This window comes from Giraffa tippelskirchi, chromosome 4, assembly GCF_054371585.1.
Source record: "Giraffa tippelskirchi isolate mGirTip1 chromosome 4, T2T-mGirTip1v1.2.pri, whole genome shotgun sequence".
NCBI classification, from domain to species: Eukaryota; Metazoa; Chordata; class Mammalia; order Artiodactyla; family Giraffidae; genus Giraffa; species Giraffa tippelskirchi.
The window spans coordinates 135,556,851-135,577,557 of NC_137278.1; positions in this window are offsets into that span (position 1 = coordinate 135,556,851).

Sequence of the window (20,707 nt, forward strand, 5' to 3'; positions counted from 1 at the left end):
GGAAGCTCCTCACGCTAGCTTCATTCACTGACCGGAATCAAGTCAACCTGTCACCTTTTTTTCTTTTTAAGGTCTAAAAGAATCGGCTTTTCTGAGCTTTGTGATAGTATTGGGGGGGCCAGGTTAGCACATTTTCCATGAATTACCCACAAACTAACTTTAGCAAACTGTAAATACAATGTGAACTGTCTGTCCTAGTTCTATGGAAATGGAATCATGCTCTTAATTCATCTTGACTTTGGTTGGTTTCATTTCTCAAACTAGATTATTCTGTGCAGTTATGCAAACAGTAATTAAAATGATTGGGAAGCAATCTTTTGAACTTGGACGATAATAATTAACGTTTATATTTTTATATTAAGGTATCTTATAGTGTGCTTAAAACAAATGTTGAATAAAATCTTATGTTTTTGCTTTCTTTCAAATGTCTTAAAAGCGATCGCGGTTTAAAATATTTTTGAGGCTCAAAAAAAGAGGCTGTTCAAATGGGAGACGTAACATCTCAATACCACCGTAAGTTTGTATCTACAAGGGGTGTTGGGGACAGCCGTTTGCTGCAAACGTTAATTAAGCTTCAAGAATTGTGAAGCATATCATTATTCCCATTTCTGCGATGGCCACTACGGGCAAAGTCACCGACACCCAAGGTCACAGGCTAGTAAAGGGTTGGATGGGTTATTTCAGGTAGTGATTCCAATGAGAACATTTATTTGGTAGTGAAAAGAATTATGTAATATAGTCCAGCCACGCTTCCGGTGCTCACTCTAGGAAACGGATTATTTCTCAAGTAAAGTTTGCCTCTTAAATGGGGTTGGAATAAGGCTATGGCTAGGAAGTTCCTGACACCCAAGGGCCAGTAAGTGTCTCGGAAGCCAGTGAGGGGCGGAGACGAGGCCGGGGGAGTGGAGAAGCAAAGCCCTGGCTGGAGGCGAGGGGGGGCGGGGCAGAAGGGAGACCAGGTCATCCGTCCCTTCCCCCACCGGTCCTCTTAGGGGTGGTGGAGATGTGGGCCGTAGAGCTGCGAGTCCCGAGCTGTGCGGATTCCCTAAACGCCGCACTTGCGCACAGCCCCTTACGTAACTGTCAGCGCCGGGGATTCCCTAGAGGGGGTCATTCTATTCAACCATTACACACACCCGGGGCTCCTGCCGCCGCGCCGCCGCCTCACAAAATGGCGGCGCCCATAGAGGAGACAGCGGCCGCCTCCTCGGCCCCATTTTGTGGGAGGCGAGAGATCTATCAACATGGAATACCTCCGCTGAGGGTGCATCCGAGTTTGGAAATCCTGCTTAAAGGCTGGAGCCGAGAGGATCTGCTTCGACGGAAAATGTCAGCGACTTCTAGCACCTCCACGCTTTTTCACTTTTTTCATTTTCTCTAAGGAAGCGCCCGAAGCTGCCGGGGGACTTGTAACTGAAGAGAGAAGGGAAAGCTGCAGCTGACTGCTCGGGAACTTGCCGCGGCGTCTTTTGGCTTTGGTTGCTCTTCCACGCTCCCGGGAGCTGACCGCCGTCTCGCGGAGGGTCGCCTGGGCCGCCCGGCCGGCTCAGAAAGGACCGGGACCCGGCGACGCCAAGTGGCAGCGGCCTCCGCCGAGCCACTTAAACAGCGAGACTTTTCAGTAGTTTTTAAACGCCAGAGTCCACAGCCCCACCGGGATCCCTTACCAGAGTCGCGAGCTTCGGGAGCCGCGGACGCTCCTGCTCCGTCAGTCGGCCGGGAGCCGGGTGGCCCGGAGTAGGCGGTCCTCGCGGATGCCGGCAGCCCCGGCGCGCCGGGTGGTCGCCGTCGGGACCCGGGCCCTGGATGATGCTACTGGGGCAGGAGTGGGAACGAAGGCACGTACACTGAAATTTAAGTCGTCTGGACCTAGGGTTGTATGTTTTAACCGTGTTTTAGGTTAAACGTTAGAACGTTTTTTCTAGTATTCCACTCTGCAGTGGGCAAACCTGGCTGTCTTATTTCGAATTTGAAGGGCAGGATGGAGGGGTGACATTTTCTGGTTTTGTTTTTAACGAGGAGGTGGCCACTTCTAAGCCACTGACTGCTTGCTATTTGTGAGTGTTTGTGTGTATACAATAGTGTGTTTTGCTTTGCAGTACAGATAGCAAAGGCTAAACACCTGGAGTGTGATCCTAACGTTTTAATTCCCTTTTTTTTTTTAACATTTAAAATGTGATATGTAACGGGACAATCGATTCTGAGCAAAAGTAAAGGATTATTTTTCTGCAGAAGACGCTGTCATCCTCAAAATGGAGTCCTGAAGAATATCTGATGGATAGAATTTAAATTCATAACTCTTTAGATATGCTCTAGTCAAAGAAGACAAAAACATAAAACAAATATTTGTCAGATTATTAAACGGTTCTATTTCCCCAAGACTAGAAAAATATAAGGCCAAAGTAAGCTATTAATGAGTATTTGCCTATAAGAGGTATGTAAAATTTTAAGAAAGGAGATTAATTTTATGAAACTTAGGAGTGCATTACACGAATAGTTTACTTCAAATTTTTTTATCCAGGTACAGCAGTCTTTGTATTTGTATGACATTTTTTTGAGGTATTTTGTTTGTTTTGATTTTCACCCTCATCTTCCTTCGCTACTGCAGAACCGCATCTTTGCAGGCTGCGCCTCAATCACTAAGTTCCATGCCCCATCCCCTGCTGCACCCGCTCGCTGCTCCTGGCGCATGCATTACCAGGATACAGTTTCTGGTGCTGTCTGTTCCTACTGATGTTCTTTATATATATGTAATAAACTTGGTTACCACTAATCAGTCTGTATCTCTTGCAAGAATACGCTATCTTAGGACCCAAGTACCCAGAAAAAAAATTTTAATGGGATTGCACTAATTCTAACTCTAGTGCATAGTATTACATTTCTCTGTATCATAGTGCATTTCCTATAGTGGGCAGCACAGAGCAGGTGGATCCTGGAAAAGAAATGGGTAGAGAAGTGTGACATTTTTACATAGATAGTCTCTGATTGGATAAGATATAAATAAAATATAGTTCATAGTTTCAAGAATTAATGGACAATAGTCCTATAAAAATTACTGATAATAGTGGAAATTGTCAAAACTCAGTTCATATAGTACACTGATGTGATGAGAAATGTCGACAGAGCCCTTTTGGTGTGAAAAAATGCAAAGTTGGTTTTAATAGTAACTGCAGAGCCTGAACACCATTAGAGGTTTCTGTTATTTTATATGCATCTTTGGTCCTTATCAGTTTTAGTATTATTTAATCAAGAAATCATGATGTTTAAAATTCCCTCTCTTGAAAAACTATACCAAATTTCAAAGCGAGCATGTCAGGTGTATGATTTCAACAGCTTAAATAACCGAGAAAGTGGTATGTTGCTTCATCAGAGAAATTGTGGATTTTAGGTTACTCCCAGATTTAATTGGTTGAACAGGGCTATTGAACTTAAATTTGTGTTTCATTAAAGATGATCTTGGAGAGGAACTTTTGGTAAGATGTGAGAATGCTTTCAACACTTGCTGCTCTGCTTGTGTCTGCTGCTATACTTTTTTATGTGGACTAACTTAATCTTATTTGAACATTTGATTACAATACCAAATCATAGATGTGGACTTTCCTTCAAGTGATTCTAAAGGAATACTTGGTAACTAAGCTTTTAAAAGGTGAGGTAGTAGTTGATTATGCTGCAGATTAGGGTAACTGTAGATATTCTGAATCTGCTGTTGACAGATTACTAAGTAATGTATCTATGTAGGGTCTGGTTCTTTGGGGTATTTCATTGTTGTTTCTGTTCAGTATATATTAAAGGTTATGCTTTGTACATAAATTCAGTGGAATTTACTTAAAGTTACAATTTTCAACTAAAAAAGACTTCTTAATAAGACTTAATAGCTAGAAGAACATTAAATTTTACCCAATTATAGTTTTCTTTGGAGAGGCAATCCCAGATGCGCTTTTTGAGGAAATTGGTCTCACTTGGTGTTTAGGTCAATTATCCAACCTTGAATTTTTTAAATTGTTATAGGTTTAAGGTGCTACATTTGTTGTGTTATTTATCTCATCTATTTTGATCACTGAAAAAGAAAAGTAAGCCCCAAACTGCTCATTGTAGTATCATCACAGTTTATAGTAGTTTAGCATTTAGCTTATAGTATTTAATAACTTCTTAAAACCAGGAGAGCATTAATACTAAACCAAAGAAATATTTGTTTATTTTTATCAGTGCAGATTACTACATCATTAGGTAAATATTTGTTGAATGCTTACCTTGGGCAAAAGGTGAGGGAAGAGAAATTGACTTGGCCCTCAAGGAAACCTCCAGTAGTAAGTTTTTCTTAACTGCTGCCTTTAAACAATGATAATGAAATAATCAGACCATAAGGTTCTTAATTTATAATACAAAAGCAGGATGTTTAACATTAAGTTCAAAATTCTGTTCAGTATATAAATAGTTGAATATAATTGTGTACAAAACAACATTACATTAACTTTAGTATCTATGTTAGGATTAGTATTACTCAAAGTTGTATAAAACTATTAAGTGTTTAAATCACATTCTTTGAAAATTCAGATCCACAAAAAATATTCCAATAGTTTAATTATGAGAAGGGCAAGAGAATTTTCACTGAATGTAAAAAATACATTACTGAGCAAACAAACAGGAATTGTTTTAATGAGTTTTGATTTTCTGTTTCAATTTTTAGGTACATTGACTCTTCTGACATTGAACTTTGCTACTAATTAAAAAAAATTAAACCCCAAAGACATTAACTTTGTATTTAATGCAAATTTAATTCAATTCTTGACTAGCTGTAAAGCTTAAGAAGTTGGCAGTCTTGTTGGCGAAACAATAACATAGGAATTAAGCCAAAATGCAAAACTATGTAATTAGTTTTCATTACAGAAGATACAGTTCTTTCCTTCATAACTGTAGGAGTCAGAGTAGTAGTAATTAATTTATTTAGCTTTTGTTTTTCTCTGAAAACATGCCACAAGCTATTCATGTATAGCATCAAAATTGAAAGCCACCAGGGTCAATGTATATTGTTGAGGCTTTTTGCTATACATTGAGGGAAATTCTAACCAATCAGGGGCAACAATTTTTTTAAAGTGTCATGGTTCTTTGACATAATTTGTAGTAGGTAGGACTTAAAAGAATTCTTGTCATCTTTGTGTGATAATGTACATGAGAAATACTTATAGACAGTTCTTCAGGGGTACAGAATAACTGACAATATTTTGCAGTTGACTGCAGTGCTTCCAGATATTTAAAACAAAGATGAAAAATTTAAGATTATTGGACTACATTTTTAAAATCAGATTTTCCTCTCATTAACAATATTAACAATGACAGCAATTAGTGACTACTGATAGCCTAAATAAATAGGAAGTTAGGTCCTGTTCTAGTATCTATTCCTGTTAACTGCATTTAAAGACAGATTTCCTCAGAATTAATCAGCAGTTAAATGATGGTCCTCCTGTTCCTCTGGAAACAGAAAAGAAGCTTCCCTCTTCAGGGTATGCAGGAATTTTGCTCTCTTCCCACCAAATTAAATCCATCCTTCACACTGTCGTTTGCTTACCTCATTTTTTCTGCTGTGTGAAAAGTTGAGGACCACCATAACTAGGGGTAGTAACATCAGGAGTACACTGCCCTGGGTGGGTGCTCACAGCTTCTTGCCCTAAGAGATACTCTCCTCCTTACTCTGTTCTCAGTGTCACCTTCTGAAGAGTCTTTTGAAATAGTAATATGTTCGCAGTTAGATAAGAAGAGTGCCCAAGGAGTCCACCATCCTAGTGAAACAGATGTTTTTATTGCATTTTTCTTGGGAGAAGTTCTCAGCAGGCATGGGCATCTTAAAGGGCCTTGTCATATCCAAAAAAGTAAAATTCTATTACTAAAGACAAGTGGTAAGTTGAGAGGATCACCTCAGCTGGGGCTGGTTTTTATTTTGCGGTTGTTGGCCTCTAGAGAAAGGCATTTTGAAAGTTAAGGCGTATCATTTTAGTTCATGAGATTGTAAGGATTATAGCAAACAAGCCAAAATCTATTTCTCAAGAAGAACTGCGATAGATTTTAAAGATAGTTTAAATGTTTTTAATCATTTTTCAATTTGTCCTTCATTGAAAATATATGGATAAGGGATTAAATTAATTCAAAAGAGGTCCCTACTATACTTCTTCAACTTACTAATTGAGAGTACCTGTAGATATATATGAATTTATTACCACTGTGAGCAGTGGTAGTAGTATGTGCTCAGTGTACAAGGGTGACATTGATCAGAAATGTTTCCGATAGGGTCTCCAGGTCACACTGCCATCTTCCTTTTTGCCTTTGTCTTTACCTGCTCTGTTGCTCTTTGCTGCAGTTTCTGAGGACTATACCTAGGAGTTGGTCCAGACCTTGCTTTTGTAGACTCTTTCACCAGGGTACTTTATCCCGCAGCAGGTTCTTGTAGCTTGACTTTGGGCCCAATGTATGATCATAGGAATTTAATGCTACTAACCTCAGACTGCAGTTGAACATAACCTTTTTTAAAAAGGCTAAATAAACTACTTTAGTCCTAAGTTATGCATACTCTGAATTGCTCAATGGATATTATAATATGTTAATTATTTCTTTGCTTTTTTTTTTGGTATGTAGATCATTATATGCATACTTGTTCAAAATCTACAATTCCATGCATTGTCTTTGAGAGGAAGAAGGTTTGCACCCCCCATGTTTTACATATGTGTATATGTTAAAACTGAGCCAAAGAGAAAGGGCGTATTTGAAAGAAAATATGTGCTTTACTCAGACTCCAGTAATTAGGCTGATGTAGTTGATTTATGTCATACATTGAGCTCATTCTTCAAAGGTAAACAGTTTACAATAAGGCTCCTAGCTCACAAATAAGTGCTTTTTCAACTAAACATTCATTCTGTCTTGCTAATAAAATCAAAATTCCAGAATCATGGTTAGTTGTTAAGCAGATATGTATAAAACCATAAATTTATCTGAATCATTTATTATTTAAACAGTAGTGTATAAAAGTTTAAACAGAAGTCATTGATTAGTGAAAGTGACAAAATAAAATAAAAATGCAATTTTGGTAGAATGAGCTAATAAAAGGCCTTTCTTTAGGGAATTATTGGGAAAAGTAAGCTCAGACATGAGGTCCTAGACTTTTCAGGCAGTGAAAGTGAAAGTCGCTCAGTCGTGTTGGACTGTTTGTGACCCCATGGACTATACAGTCCATAGTCCATGGAATTCTCCCAGCCAGAATACTGGAGAGGTAACCTTTCCCTTCTCCAAAGGATATTCCCGACCCAGGGCTTGAACCCAGGTCAGAATCAACCTGCAATGCAGGAGACCTGGTTTTGATCCCTGGGTCCGGAAGATCCCTTGGAGAAGGGAAAGGCTATCCACTCCAATATTCTGGCCGGGAGAATTTCATGGACTGTGTAGTTGGCCACAACTGAACAACTTTCACTTTGGGGCAATACTGTATCTTAAATTAGGGTCTGAAGGACCTCCTCTTATCACTTGGACTTTTTTGTCCGTGTGTGCTACTTATTTAGTATCCAGGTTGAGACCATTTGAAATGAGCCTTTTAAGTCTACAACTTATATAACGTCTATAAATATTACTGCTACATAGAATAACATTTTTAGCCTCACCACAATATCTTGTGCAATTTTATAACAACTAAATGCCCAGTGAAAGTCTATCAACCCATTGTAGACTTTAAAAAAAGAAAAAAGCACGACCTAAAAGTTGAAAAGTATGTTTTATTTGGTGGATTTGCTGAGGACTTAAACCCATGAGACAGCTTCTCAGATAGCTCTGAGGGACCATCTTAAAGAAGTAAGGGAGAAGCCAGAGTATATTAAGTTTTTGCACCAGAAACCAGGTAGTCAGAACTTTAAAAGATTACTGTTAAAAACCAAACATCTCAAGCTAATGAATTTAGCACTTTTCTGTGTAGGGGAATATGCAAGTCTGGGCTCATTGAAATCCTTCCTTTGATATGCACCCTAGGGCTAGTATTTGTTTCTATCCACTCCCCTTTGTGTACGTGTGTGTTAGGGGGTTGGGGGGTGGTGGAGCTGCAGTGGCTGAAGGCTTGATAGTCACAGCATCCTTTGTTTGCTGATAACATTTTTTATCCACACCGTGTAGAGAGAACCTAGCTCTCAGTCTGGTGCAGCTTGGCAAATTCTGACATAGCTTGAATTGCCAGGAGCATAGGGGCATCACTGCTTGCCAGTGAGAGTACACATCCTTTCTTTGCTGGCTAAGGTGAAATCTGAGCCAGGAGATTCTATATGACCTCAGTGCAATGGCCATCTCTCCGAAGCAGAGTTAGAGAAGTGGCCTTACTTATTACCTTATTTTCATAATTTTTTTATCTGAGACTGTGTATAACCTCACTTGGGGATAATATTTCTCTAAACCACTGTACTTCACAGACATTGTGACTACTTTCCCCTGGGAAGTACTGGAAGCCTCACAGAAAGGGCAAATGTGTATGACTGTGAGCGTGAGTGAACTTGACAAATGAAATCGGTATCTTTGCAAGTTATCGTACTCTTTTACTTAAAGTCACATATTAAAGCTGGAGGTTTACCCAGAACCAGAGATCCAGATGGCATTTTTTATACAGCCTAGGATACGCTGCTCATTTCCCACTAACATAGTACAAAAACTAAGGGACATCAGTTGCTAAATATAAGGCAAGTACCTGCATATTTTCTCACAAATTTTATTGTGATAAACTAGTGCTATACCCTGAACGTTAAAGGAGTTTTTTTTTTTTACCTCTAGCTGCCCAAACATGTTATTCAGGTAAAAGACACTGGTATAGGAGTTTCTCCCTTAGTATTTTGTGGTAATTTAGGACAAACTCAGCATTTAAGGAATATGTTATTGTATTTTTTGAGTTTCCAAAGCCAAGAGTATAAGAGCAATACCTAGGTACAGGTCCATTACTTTTAGTAAAGTTGGTTTCACTCATTCTGGTAATAGATGCTCCTCAATTTATAATTGAGACAATAATCAAACCAGAAAGTTCAGAAAGGGTAGTGTAGCAAGCAGCAACCCGCATAGTACTTGCTCAGGGTCATGCATTTGTCATTCTGGTGGAGGTCCTTTGCCAGTCTTTGATGAAAGAGAAATTAGCAGTCCTGGTTTCTCCTGTGTTGATAGATAGGTCTCAAGTAGAGATTTATTTTCCAAGAGGAAAAGAGATTAAATAGGTTCCCTACAGAAAGATTTTCAGAGTAGAAAATCTGCCTTAAAAGTTTCATAGTCTTTGAACCCAGTTCAGAAGTGGCCAAGACCAAACCTCAAAGCATGAAGGCAAAAGTTAGGGTGTACTAAAATAGGACAGTATAATCTAGTTAAGAACCATCAAATGAAGTCAGAGGCAAGACCTTCCTATTGACAGGCAAGTTAAGTGCCATCTTGGAGCTTCTAGTTTTTTCCTGATGGATTCTCTTAGAATAGGTCTGGAAGAGTTTTTGGACATATCTGAAACATGAGGTTGAGTTTTCCTGATGAGAAGGCCAGGGTTAGAAGGTCCGCCAGCTGTCAGATGGACCCAGCATTGCCAGAAGCTATTTGTAAACTGCCTGCACTAGTCTGGTGATTCAAGTGGGAAATAGTATTCAAGGAACATTCTTCTGGAACATTGTGTCTACAAGAAACTAAAAATAATAAATTACTTGATGGGTGAGGTCGTCGTCTTCTGAAACGAAGTATCAATCCAAGACGGAACACCTTTGCACCTGACAAGTAGGAAGACTTGAAAACGCCACCTTAAGTCAGGTTAAGGCTATGTGTTTCACCAATGAACCTTAGATGAGAATGTAGTGAGGTGGTTACCTGGAAATTTCATAGATTAAGAATAATTTGTGAGTTAAATCCAGTGTGTTTGCTGAAAATTAGAAATTGAGGTGTGTGCTGGGCTGCTAGATGTTACACTGTCACTGTTGTTTCTAGATGGAGGGACAGAAAAGTCTTTGAGAAACCTGTAGGACCATATAAATTGCATTTACAACCTATTTGAAAAAGTGTATTCCCTGACTATCATCAAAATGCTATTGTTAGGTTTTAATGTTAAAGACATCACCAACAATCATGTCAGCTCCTGCATATAAGTATGTTACTATCTGCAAAGGTACACATAATCATTTAAACATATTCTTTTTTTTTTAATAAATTTATTTATTTTAGTTGGGGGCTAATTACTTTACAGTATTGTAGTGGTTTTTGCCTTACATTGACATATTCTTAAGAACAGCACATATGTAACATTAACCTGAATATTTGCAGAGGGCTCCCAAGAGGGATGAGTTTTATTTATTTATTCAATCAATTGTTCATTCATTCATTCTATTTTTAAATTTAGTTTGCTGCCTGATCTTGAAAAAGGTAACATCCAAATGAGTTAGCAGAGAAAACAAGTTGGTTAAAAAAGATAAGACCAGCAATGCCTTAAAATGAGAAATCACCACAGCCTTACTTCCGTGAGAATAACATTTTGTAATAGGTGCAGCTGAAGAGACTAGGAAGACTGCTAGATATGTTAACACCCTCACAAGTGAAGAAACCTTTATTGTTTTTGCAGTTGTCTATAAGAACTACCCAAAAACTTGAGCAGAATGAGGAAGTTATGACTTTTAGGAGTGAAGGTACAATCTCAGGATAACACTTTCTGCCACTTAGGAAAAATATGGAGAAAGCAAAGTTTTACTATCTGGTGTTAAAACAGACTGCATATCCAGAGACCAATTTATTATTTTTCTATGAGTCACCAGCCCTCTCTTCAATATTATACATAAGTGTTTTGTTTTAGTCATAGCACCTGTTAACAAATTTAAACAGGATGAGATAGCAGAAATGCTTCCTTTAAATAAGAAATTGTGCATAATCAAAGGTGTGTATGTGTGTGTGAACATATATTTGCAAGAAAAGGAATGTGCCAATGATTGTCTTTCTCAGCTTAAATAAATTTGCCAAGAAATTCAGAAATCAGAATGCTATTTTAAATATTATTAATAAGGCCATAAATTCTTAAAACAATCATCAGAATTACAGATTTTAAATTTATTTTCAAAGGGTATAGAAACACTGAAATCCGGGTGTCTAGGGTTTGTTGTTCAGTTGCCAAGTTGTATGTGACCCCATTGACTGTAACAAACCAGGCTCCTCTGTCCTCCACTATCTCCCAAGTTTGTTCAAATTCATGTCCATGTTGCTATCTAACCATCTCATCCTCTGCTTCACGCTTCTCTCACCTTCAATCTTTCTCAGCATCAGGGTCTTTTCCATTGAGTTAGCTTTTACCATCATGTGGCCAAAGTATTGGAACTTCAGCTTCAGCATCAGCCCTTCCAATGAATATTCAGGGTTGATTTCCTCTAGGATTGACTGATATGACCTCCTTGCAGTCCAAGGGACTCTGAAGAGTCTTCTCCAGCACCGTAACTTGAAAGCATTGATTCTTCGGCACTGAGCCTTCTTGATGGTCCAACTCTCACATCCATCCGTGACTACTGGAAAAACCATAGCTTTGACCATACAGACCTTTGTCAGCAAAGTGATGTCTCTGCTTTTTAATACACTGTCTGTTTGTCATGGCTTTCCTTCCAATGAGCAGATTCTTTTAATGTCATGGCTGCAGTCACCGTCCACAGTGATTTTGGAGCCCAAGAAAAAATCAGTCACTGCTTCCACTTTTTCCCCTTCTGTTAGCCATGAAGTCATGTGACAAGTAGCCATGATCTTAGTTTTTTGACTGTTGAGTTTCAAGCCAACTTTTCCTCTCTCTTCTTTCACCTCATCAAGAAGCTTTATAGTTCTTCTTCACTTTCCATCATTAGGGTAGTTTCATCCGCATATCTGAGGTTATTGATAGTTCTCCCAGCAATCTTAATTCCAGCTTGTGATTCATCTAGCCCAACATTTGCATGATGAGACTCTGCGTATAAGTTAAATAAGCAGGGTTACAATATACAGCCTTGTCTCACTCCTTTCCCAATTTTGAACTAGTCCATTGTTCCATGTAAGTTTCTAACTATTGCTTCTTGACCTGCATACAGGTTTCTCAGGAGACAGGTAAGGTGGTCTGGTACTCCCATCTCTTTAAGAATTTTCCACAGTTTGTTGTGATCCACACAGTCAAAGGCTTTAGCATAGTCAATGCTGCTGCTGCTAAGTCGCTCAGTCATGTCCTACTCTTCACGACCCCATGGACTGCAGCCTACCAGGCTCCTCCATCCATGGGATTTTCCAGGCAAGAGTACTGGAGTAGAGTGCCATTGCCTTCTCCGAGCATAGCCAATGAAACAGATGTTTTTCTGGAATTCCCTTGCTGTCTCCATGATCCACAGATGTTGCCAATTTTATCTCTGGTTCCTCTGCCTTCTCTAAACCCAGCTTATACATCTGGAAGTTCTTGGTTCACATACTGCTGATGCCTAGCTTGAAGGATTTGAACATAGCCTTGCTAATATGTGAAATGAGTGCTATTGTACAGTAGTTTGAACATTCTTTGGCATTACCCTTCTTTGTGATTGGAATGAAGACTGCCCTTTTCCAGTCCTGTGATACTGCTGAGTTTTCTAAATTTGCTGACATATTGAGTTCAGCACTTTAACAGCAACATCTTTTTAGGATTTAAAATAGCTCAGCTGAAATTCCATCACCTCCACTAGCTTTGTTCATATAATGCCTCCTAAGGCCCACATCACTTCACACTTCAGGATGTCTGGCTCTAGGTGAGTGACCATACCATCATGGTTATCCAGGTCATTAGATAATTTTTGTATCGTTTTTCTGTGTATTCTTGCCACCTCTTATTAATCTCTTCTGCTTCTCTTAGGTCCTTTCCATTTCTGTCCTTTTTTGTACCCATTCTTGCATGAAGCATTCCCTTGATAACCTTGTTTTCTTGAAAGATCTCCAGTCTTTCCCATTCTATTATCTAATGATGCTGCTTTTTTTAAAAAAAAAATAGTATTTGCAAAGGTAGTTTTATAATATAGAATAGAATTCTACCTACTTTTCTGCAGCAATAAGGAAGAGAATATATTTTCCCATTTTAATCTGGTTAAGATATCTTTTATTAAACCAGCAATTAGCAGGGTCTAAATACCAGAATTTCATTAGGTGCTAGCATCCAGAGAGAAGATTGGGTACAAACTTAAAATTCAGAAGAGGGCAGAAAGATAATGATTGTTAACAAATGGAATATGAAACATGTAATGTCTTGCCTGTACATGTAATTAAGAATATAAGTCAATTTTATTGCAGATTAAGATATGTTTGTTGAAGCAGTCTAAATAGTATATTCACCTGAAGTAGATTTTGGTGAAATGATTATGTATTTAAATCACTTGTTTTTTAAATTGTATGGATATTTTGTCTTTATTGACCTTAGTTTGTAGTTTCAGATAGTTTTCCCTGGCCTGGGAAAGCTTTTCTATTTGTTATTCTTTCTCCAACCTCTTAACCCGATCCTTCAAATTATTTTTACAGTTCTTGAGAATTTGCAAACTTGCTCATTCATGTATTTTCTGAAAATGTGAAAAGTGTTAAAATTTTGTGTTTTCAATGCCTTAGGAAATATATAGGAATACATTTTAAAAACTGTGTGCCCAAGTCAGCATTTTCTAAAGTGCCATGATCAGTTTATAGGTGTTAGGTGAAAAAGGATGCAGTTACCTAATTTTGTGAAATGCCAAGTTAAGTTAAACTTTTCTTCTGTAAGACTTATTAAGGCCTTCAGCATCCTCCTGTTATCCTCTATGTACATTCTATTTTCCAAATGTACCTGGCCTTCTGATAGAATCGTTGTTCCATAGGAAATATGGGGAAGTGCTGGTTTAAACGTTGTTAAAAACTGAATACGTATGTCTAAAACAGAAGTGCCCAATCCTTCACTAGAATGTGTGCTCTTTCAGGGCAAGGACCCCTATTTAGTCTTTGTAATCCAATATTACATATAACAAATATAATGCTCAGTATATATTATTAATAAGGTAATATACATTTAATAACTTGAAAGTTTGTTTTTGCAAGCCTAATTAAGCTTCTAATTTGCTAAAGTTATTTATCATAAAATAACTTGTATTTTATTGTGTTTTTTTTTCTTCTCCATACTCAGAAGAATTGGAAGATTTTTAAATGGTTTATTTTGCAGTTTTATATTTAGAATGGTGTCAGCTATTTTTGTCTCTGCTGAAGAGGTGTATACCTAACCACATAATAGATCTGTTCACAAACCATAAGGCATTTCAAAACTTCTAGGTATAGAAATAAGAGAACTCCCTAGTGTTCATTTCATTTCACCCTAACATTCCTCTGGGAATCTAAAAACTTTTTTTGTATCCTCCTTCAGTCTTCACTCCTACCTCCCAAGAAGACAATTTGTCTATGTTCCCATTTTCTTTTGGAGTCCATATAGTTTTCTAGAATTCATGATTCCCCTGAACCATTTACCACTGCCTCCTATTATAAATCTACTAGTCTTTTCCCATAGATTATCTGCTTCATCTGCCAGAGGTTCCTTGGAGTTCTTGAGGATTTCCTGGATGTACTAAAATGTATTGATTGCACATATAGCAAAATGAAGGGACTTCATTACTGTGCAAGTAGTAATAGATCTTCAGACCTCTGAAGGAAGGACGTTTTGAAGGGTCTCAGTTACAAAGGATGATGCCTATTTACAGGAATCTAGTGAACTTTGCCACCTTTCTTATTAGAAGAGAAACTTAGTAGTTCCTTGGAGATTTGGTGGGCTTTTAAGGGCCTCAAAGAGTTTTCTAGATTTCAATTGGATGTATAATTGATATTAAAGACCATAGTCATAATCAGGAGCAAATAGGTAAAGAAAAGAAAATATGAATAAATTCTCTGAATTGAAAAAAAAAAGAACAGGAAAGAATACTTATTATATCAGTTTTAAAATAGACACATGCAAAAAATACACATTTTCTTCATTTGATTATAATACATTTTAGAAGCTCCTTAAAAGATAGTGTGAAATTCACATTTTGACAGTTTAGGCATCTTTTGCTGAATTTTGTTAAGAATTTCTTGTGTTAGAGACTGATACAGAAAAGTATTCCTGGTGAAAATTATAAGATTTTTTTTTTGCCTTGAAAGCCCTTTAAAATAGGAAATATTCATGGAGTAGCATAAATGAATGTCTTATCTTGTAAATAACAGGAGAGTTCCTTAATGTCCTTTAGAACCAGGTATTGTGTTGCTGTTGTTTTCTTTTATCTCCATGCAAACTACCATTGGTAGAAGCCTATCATCTAGATAAGGAGATGTGCTAAGACAGGAAGCTGTTTGAGGACAGTACAGGGCCCTTCTTAAAATTTTAGAGTTTCATGAGTGATGGGAGGAAAGGGCAGACAAATAATTCTACTACAATGTGATCAAGGAGTTTGATGGAGGTGTTGACTATACCTGGAGAAGTCTGGAAACTTTATGGAATAGAAATATCTGAGTGTGTCTTAAAATAAGAATGTTCATAGTTGGTGATAGTGAAGGCTGAGGCATGCAAGCATGTGGCATGTTTTGGGAATGTAACTAGTCCACTATGAATGAGCCCATTTTGCAGGGTGAGGATGAAAAAGAATCAAGGCCAGAAAGCTATGTTGAAGCCAGTCTGGGAGAGGCATCTGTGATGTTAAAGACTTTGGACTTTTTCCCTAAAAGCTGTTATTCTTAGCCATTTATGTTTCTTCTGTCGCATAAATGATAGATGCACGTATATACAAGGATATATACAAATCCTAGACTCTAGCTTTTTCTGCTTCATTTCCATCCCATTCAAGTATATGAGAACACAAGAAAGGAAATTATTGTAATTACAGACAGATACAGATTTGACTTTTTAAACATATGTTTGACTTTTTAAATTATTACTGTGCACAACTGGTGAAAACAGTTGTCTTGACATAGGTGGGAAACAGGAGGAATGTAGATAAACTGCTATTACAAGATAATAGGAAACTGGAAGTGAGAGCTTCATTAATAGGATGAGAAGAGAGAGGGTGGATTCAAGAAATAGTGCAAAACTAAATTGTGAGGATTAGACTAATTTCCATGACTGATCCACACTCTATGGATCAATTCTAGTAATACAGCTTCCGTACTCCCGTTGCGCTTGGGCACCTGCTCTCTTGTCACTCACATGCACGCACACGCGCACACACAGACACACATACACATACCAACTTACCTACTGTGCCAAGTTTGCCTCCCCACTGCTATGACCATTACTTCACCCCATTCTCCCTTAAAACAGTCCACTTTCCTGTAGCTGTTTTAAATGGGGTCATGCCTTTTGAAATGGCTGTTTAAAAACATACATTTTTTTTTTTTTATAAACAAGTATTCAACAAATACCCTGGCCCTCATATTCCTTATACTTGGTCATCTCATCTTCCTCTCCATCTCTGAATTTAAAAAATGAAGTGAGGATGAGTATTTGTTGCACACATCCTTGGAATACTTGGCTAAAACAAAAAGTACAATATTCTGACCACAATGTCTACTGAATCAAAATGAATACTTTAGAATGTCAGGCACTTCATTTACATTCTCTTTTCCAAACACATTCATACTGATTTTTTTCTTTCTTATTCTGAAGCCTGTTTTTTCATCTGGATTCTCCTAATATCCCCTTTATTGACTTATTGCAGCTCTCTGTTATCTTTCAAGAATGCAACACATGAAATTGCCTGTTGTATTCTTTGTGCAGATATACTGAGCTTTGGTACAGAATAGAATAAAGCTTTCTAGTTTTCTATTCCGAATGCTAAACAATTCACCTGGTATTTAGATTTTCATATCACATTGGTCTAGTGGTTTCAAGCAACGATTTATAATGGTTCACAGTTCATCATGAAATACAGAGCTGAGAGATCAGCTAATCTCTAATCCTACCTGCACATTTTATAAATGTAAAAACAGAGATCAAAAGCAGTTAAATACTTTTCCTGATATCACAGTAAATGAGACTTGGAAAGTCTTTTGATTCTATGCTAGTCTTATGTTATCTTTTCCTCTTATTAATTTTGAATTGCATAATATAGATGTGTTCCTTTTTTAAAGAGTTAAAACGTCATAGTTTAAAGCCCTCTCTGCCCTTGGAATCATAGCCTACCCCTGTCAGTAACCACTGTTATCACTTGGATATATTAATATATGTTCTATTAGCACTATTCTCTGCATTTTTTTGTAATCTGTACACACACACACACTGGTCCTCATGTGTTACATAAGTGGTATGTTTCTTTAGTCACTAGTGAATTTTTCAGTGTATCCAGTCACTGTGTTAGCATAGTTAGATTACTTTTTACAAATGTGTACCTTACACTGTACACATAGAAACAAGTCACTAACCTGTCTTCTCCGATAGCTTCATTGGGACTCCGTCCATGTATTCATTCAATGAAGATTAACTGTCCGTTACATACTACCTTCACGAAGTTTACATTACACTTATGAAAGTAAAAATGTACACAGATAACTGATATCAAATACCAAGTGCCATTGAAGATGCATAAGGAGTCATTCTGTTTTCTATCTCACTCTCTGGAAGGCCTGAACATAGCATAGGAAAATAATTTTAAATGCATTACAGAAGCTCTTTGATGTCATTTGTTAAATTCAGTGTTTGTTTAGCTTAAAAATATTTTGACACGACTCTATTTCAATTGACCATAACTGAAGTATTAAAGCATTATAACTGAGATCCCAGTCATTTTTATGAATTTATGTAAGCTTAAGGCTTATATTGAAATTAAAGTGTCAGTCTCATCAGCTATTTTCTTAAAATGAACTTCAAAGCCATGTAAAATGTAGGTATTGCAGAAACTAACTGCAACCAACTATCACCAACAATTTAAAAATAAGTGACAGCATGTATTTGTTGGAGAGTTCAGTCAGACACATGCAGTGGTGAGAAGTATTAAACACTTTTGGACGCTTATTGATTTGCTATCTCTAACTACTATGTCCTGATTCAGTCATGGTGTCTAAGTATCTGAGCAGAGGAAATCCTGGATCATGTGACTTCCTCTAAAATAGAATCTAGGTTCAGATCCAACCATGTACACAAAATGCCTATCTCAAGCCAGGTATGTCCATGTGAGAGATTTCATTCAGTAACTCACAGGTGATTGAATCAGCTCTATAAAGTAAAAATTTTACTTGAGACTAATATTCCTTGAGACCCAGCACTATAAAATAATTATTTTTCCAGCATGGTCATTTATTACAGTTTTAAAAAATGTTATAAAACATTTTGCTCCTTGGACAAAGTGAACAAATTTATATTTCTTTCAATATGATCAAACCCTAGAGCTTAAGTGCTCTCTCTTGTAATTATTATAATTTATAATAATTCTAGCAATGAAAGGTGAAAGTGTTCGTCGCTCAGTCATGTCCAACTCTTTGCTACCCCATGGACTATAGCCTGCCAAGCTTTTCTATCCATGGAATTCTCCAGCCAAGAATACTGTAGTGGGTAATCATTCCCTTCTCCAGGGGATCTTCCCAACCCAGGAATCGAACCCAGGTCTCCTGCATTGCAGGATAATACAGAGCTGAAATACTGTCTGAGCCACTAATGTTTAAACAAACAAGAATAGTCGAAAACTAAAATAGGAGTACTAGATCTTACTAGCTGTAGCATTACTTTACTTTGAAATACTGAATGAACACTTTCATACTTCTAACCTCATTTATCTTTTAAAAAAGGAAAAGATCTTTTACTGAATATGATTGTTAGTTTAAAACTCCAGGAGCAGGACTTCCCAGAGGCCCAGTGGTTAAGACTTTTTGCTTCCACTTCAAGGGACAGGAGTTCAATCCCTGGTCCGGGGAGTAAGAGCCCTGGTGATATCTGAAATTGCCCCTCCCTCCAGCTCCTGGATACAGAGGGCAGGGAGAGGCCAAAGAAAGAGGCAGCCCACTCCAGACTGGTTTAATAAGCAAGAAAACTTATTCAAAAGACTTGTCTTGGGCAGCCACAGGACAAGTAGATCTCTGTACCTGCCCACCAGTATCTTAAAAGCTTATATAGAGACCTTAGCTGGGTTCAGTCACGTACTCAGTCCTGATAATCCCATTGTCACATTAGTATCTCATGGTTGGATCCTTGGGGCAGTTTCTTCGAGAGGGAAGGCAAGGAGAATGTACTTTCCAAGGACAAGGAGGAAGTGAGGAGCTGCCAATTGCCTGGGTCCAGCTCATGGGCCAATCTGTGGTCTTGTCTTCTTGACGACCTTCTCCAGCTATGATATTTAGATTGATTGCGTGAGAACACTAGGCATAATAAGGTACTGTGTAAGTTTGAAGTGATAACTGCTAAAAATATCACCTAGAGGGAGATGTTTTAGGTTGCAAAATATACATAATGTGGTCATAAAGGACATTCAACCTCATAGGACTTTTAAAAACATATTCTTTTCCTACAAGTGATAAGCCTTTATTTCAAAACTGTACTTTTAAAAGCAAATATTGGTCTTTCTAGTTCTTTGAGAGAAATAAAAACACCGGTGTTTGTGTGTGATTCTCTTGTATTGACTCCACAATGGCAGACAAATCATCTCTGTAATTTGAATCTTAAGCCTGTCAGTATGTCACGTGTTAACTAGAGCCTTTGTGTTCCTGTGTTAGAAAGCAAAGAACACAGTTCAAAAAACAGTGTGAATCTTGAGGTCTTATACTTGAAGAAGAAAATAAACATTGGTAACCCAATTTTAATGTAAACTACGTAAACTTCAGGTAAAATCCTTTTCTTCATATTTTGCTGTTTTATTACTTAATCCTGACTGTAACTATAAAATACTTACAAGTGGTATTTACATTATTATATATGTTAGGGAAAGTTTTGTGAAAGGAAAAGAACATAAGGATGTTTTAAACCAGGAGATGGAGACTCCTTGATAAACGTGGGAAGAGATTATTTTGGTTTATTAAAGGAAAGGAGAAACAACGCTAATGAAGAAGAGCTTGCAATCGACTTGAGAGAGCTAAAGGTAGAAAAGAAAATTAGATGAGTGATGAAATTGACACAGGCTTCTTAGAACATAGATTTATTGAGCATTTTTAAAAAGAATATATGATTAATTTTATATCTAAGAGGAAATTTTAGTTAATAGCTTCTTATTTGCACAGAGGAGAGGAAAGCCCATGAGAAAGTGGTAGCAGTTGGTAACAACTTAAATGGGGAATTTAGATAATAACACATTGAGAAAGGAACTGATCTTTAAAGTTTTAAGGAATTACTGTCAAGGATTGTCCCCAGGCAATTTGAGTAGTGCTTATGATCCAGGTCAACACTTGAAGATACAAGCACTTACCTTTTTTGGACACTATCTAAAAGATCTTATCATTTTTCTCCCACACTCACTCTTCATTATGATGTAAACTCCATGAGGTTAAGAATTTGTCTTACAGCTGCATATTCAGTGCCCAGAATAGTGTTTAATAAATGAATTCTTGGACTTCCCTGGTGGCTCAGTATTAAAGAATCCGCCTCCCAATGCAGGAGACCTGAGTTCCATCCCTGGGTCTGGAAGATTCCCCTGGAGAAGGAAATGGCAATTCGCTCCAGTATTCTTGCTTGGGAAATCCCATGGACAGAAGAGCCTGGCGGGCTTCAGTCCATGGGGTTGCAAAGAGTTGAACACGGCTTAGTGATTAAACAACAAAA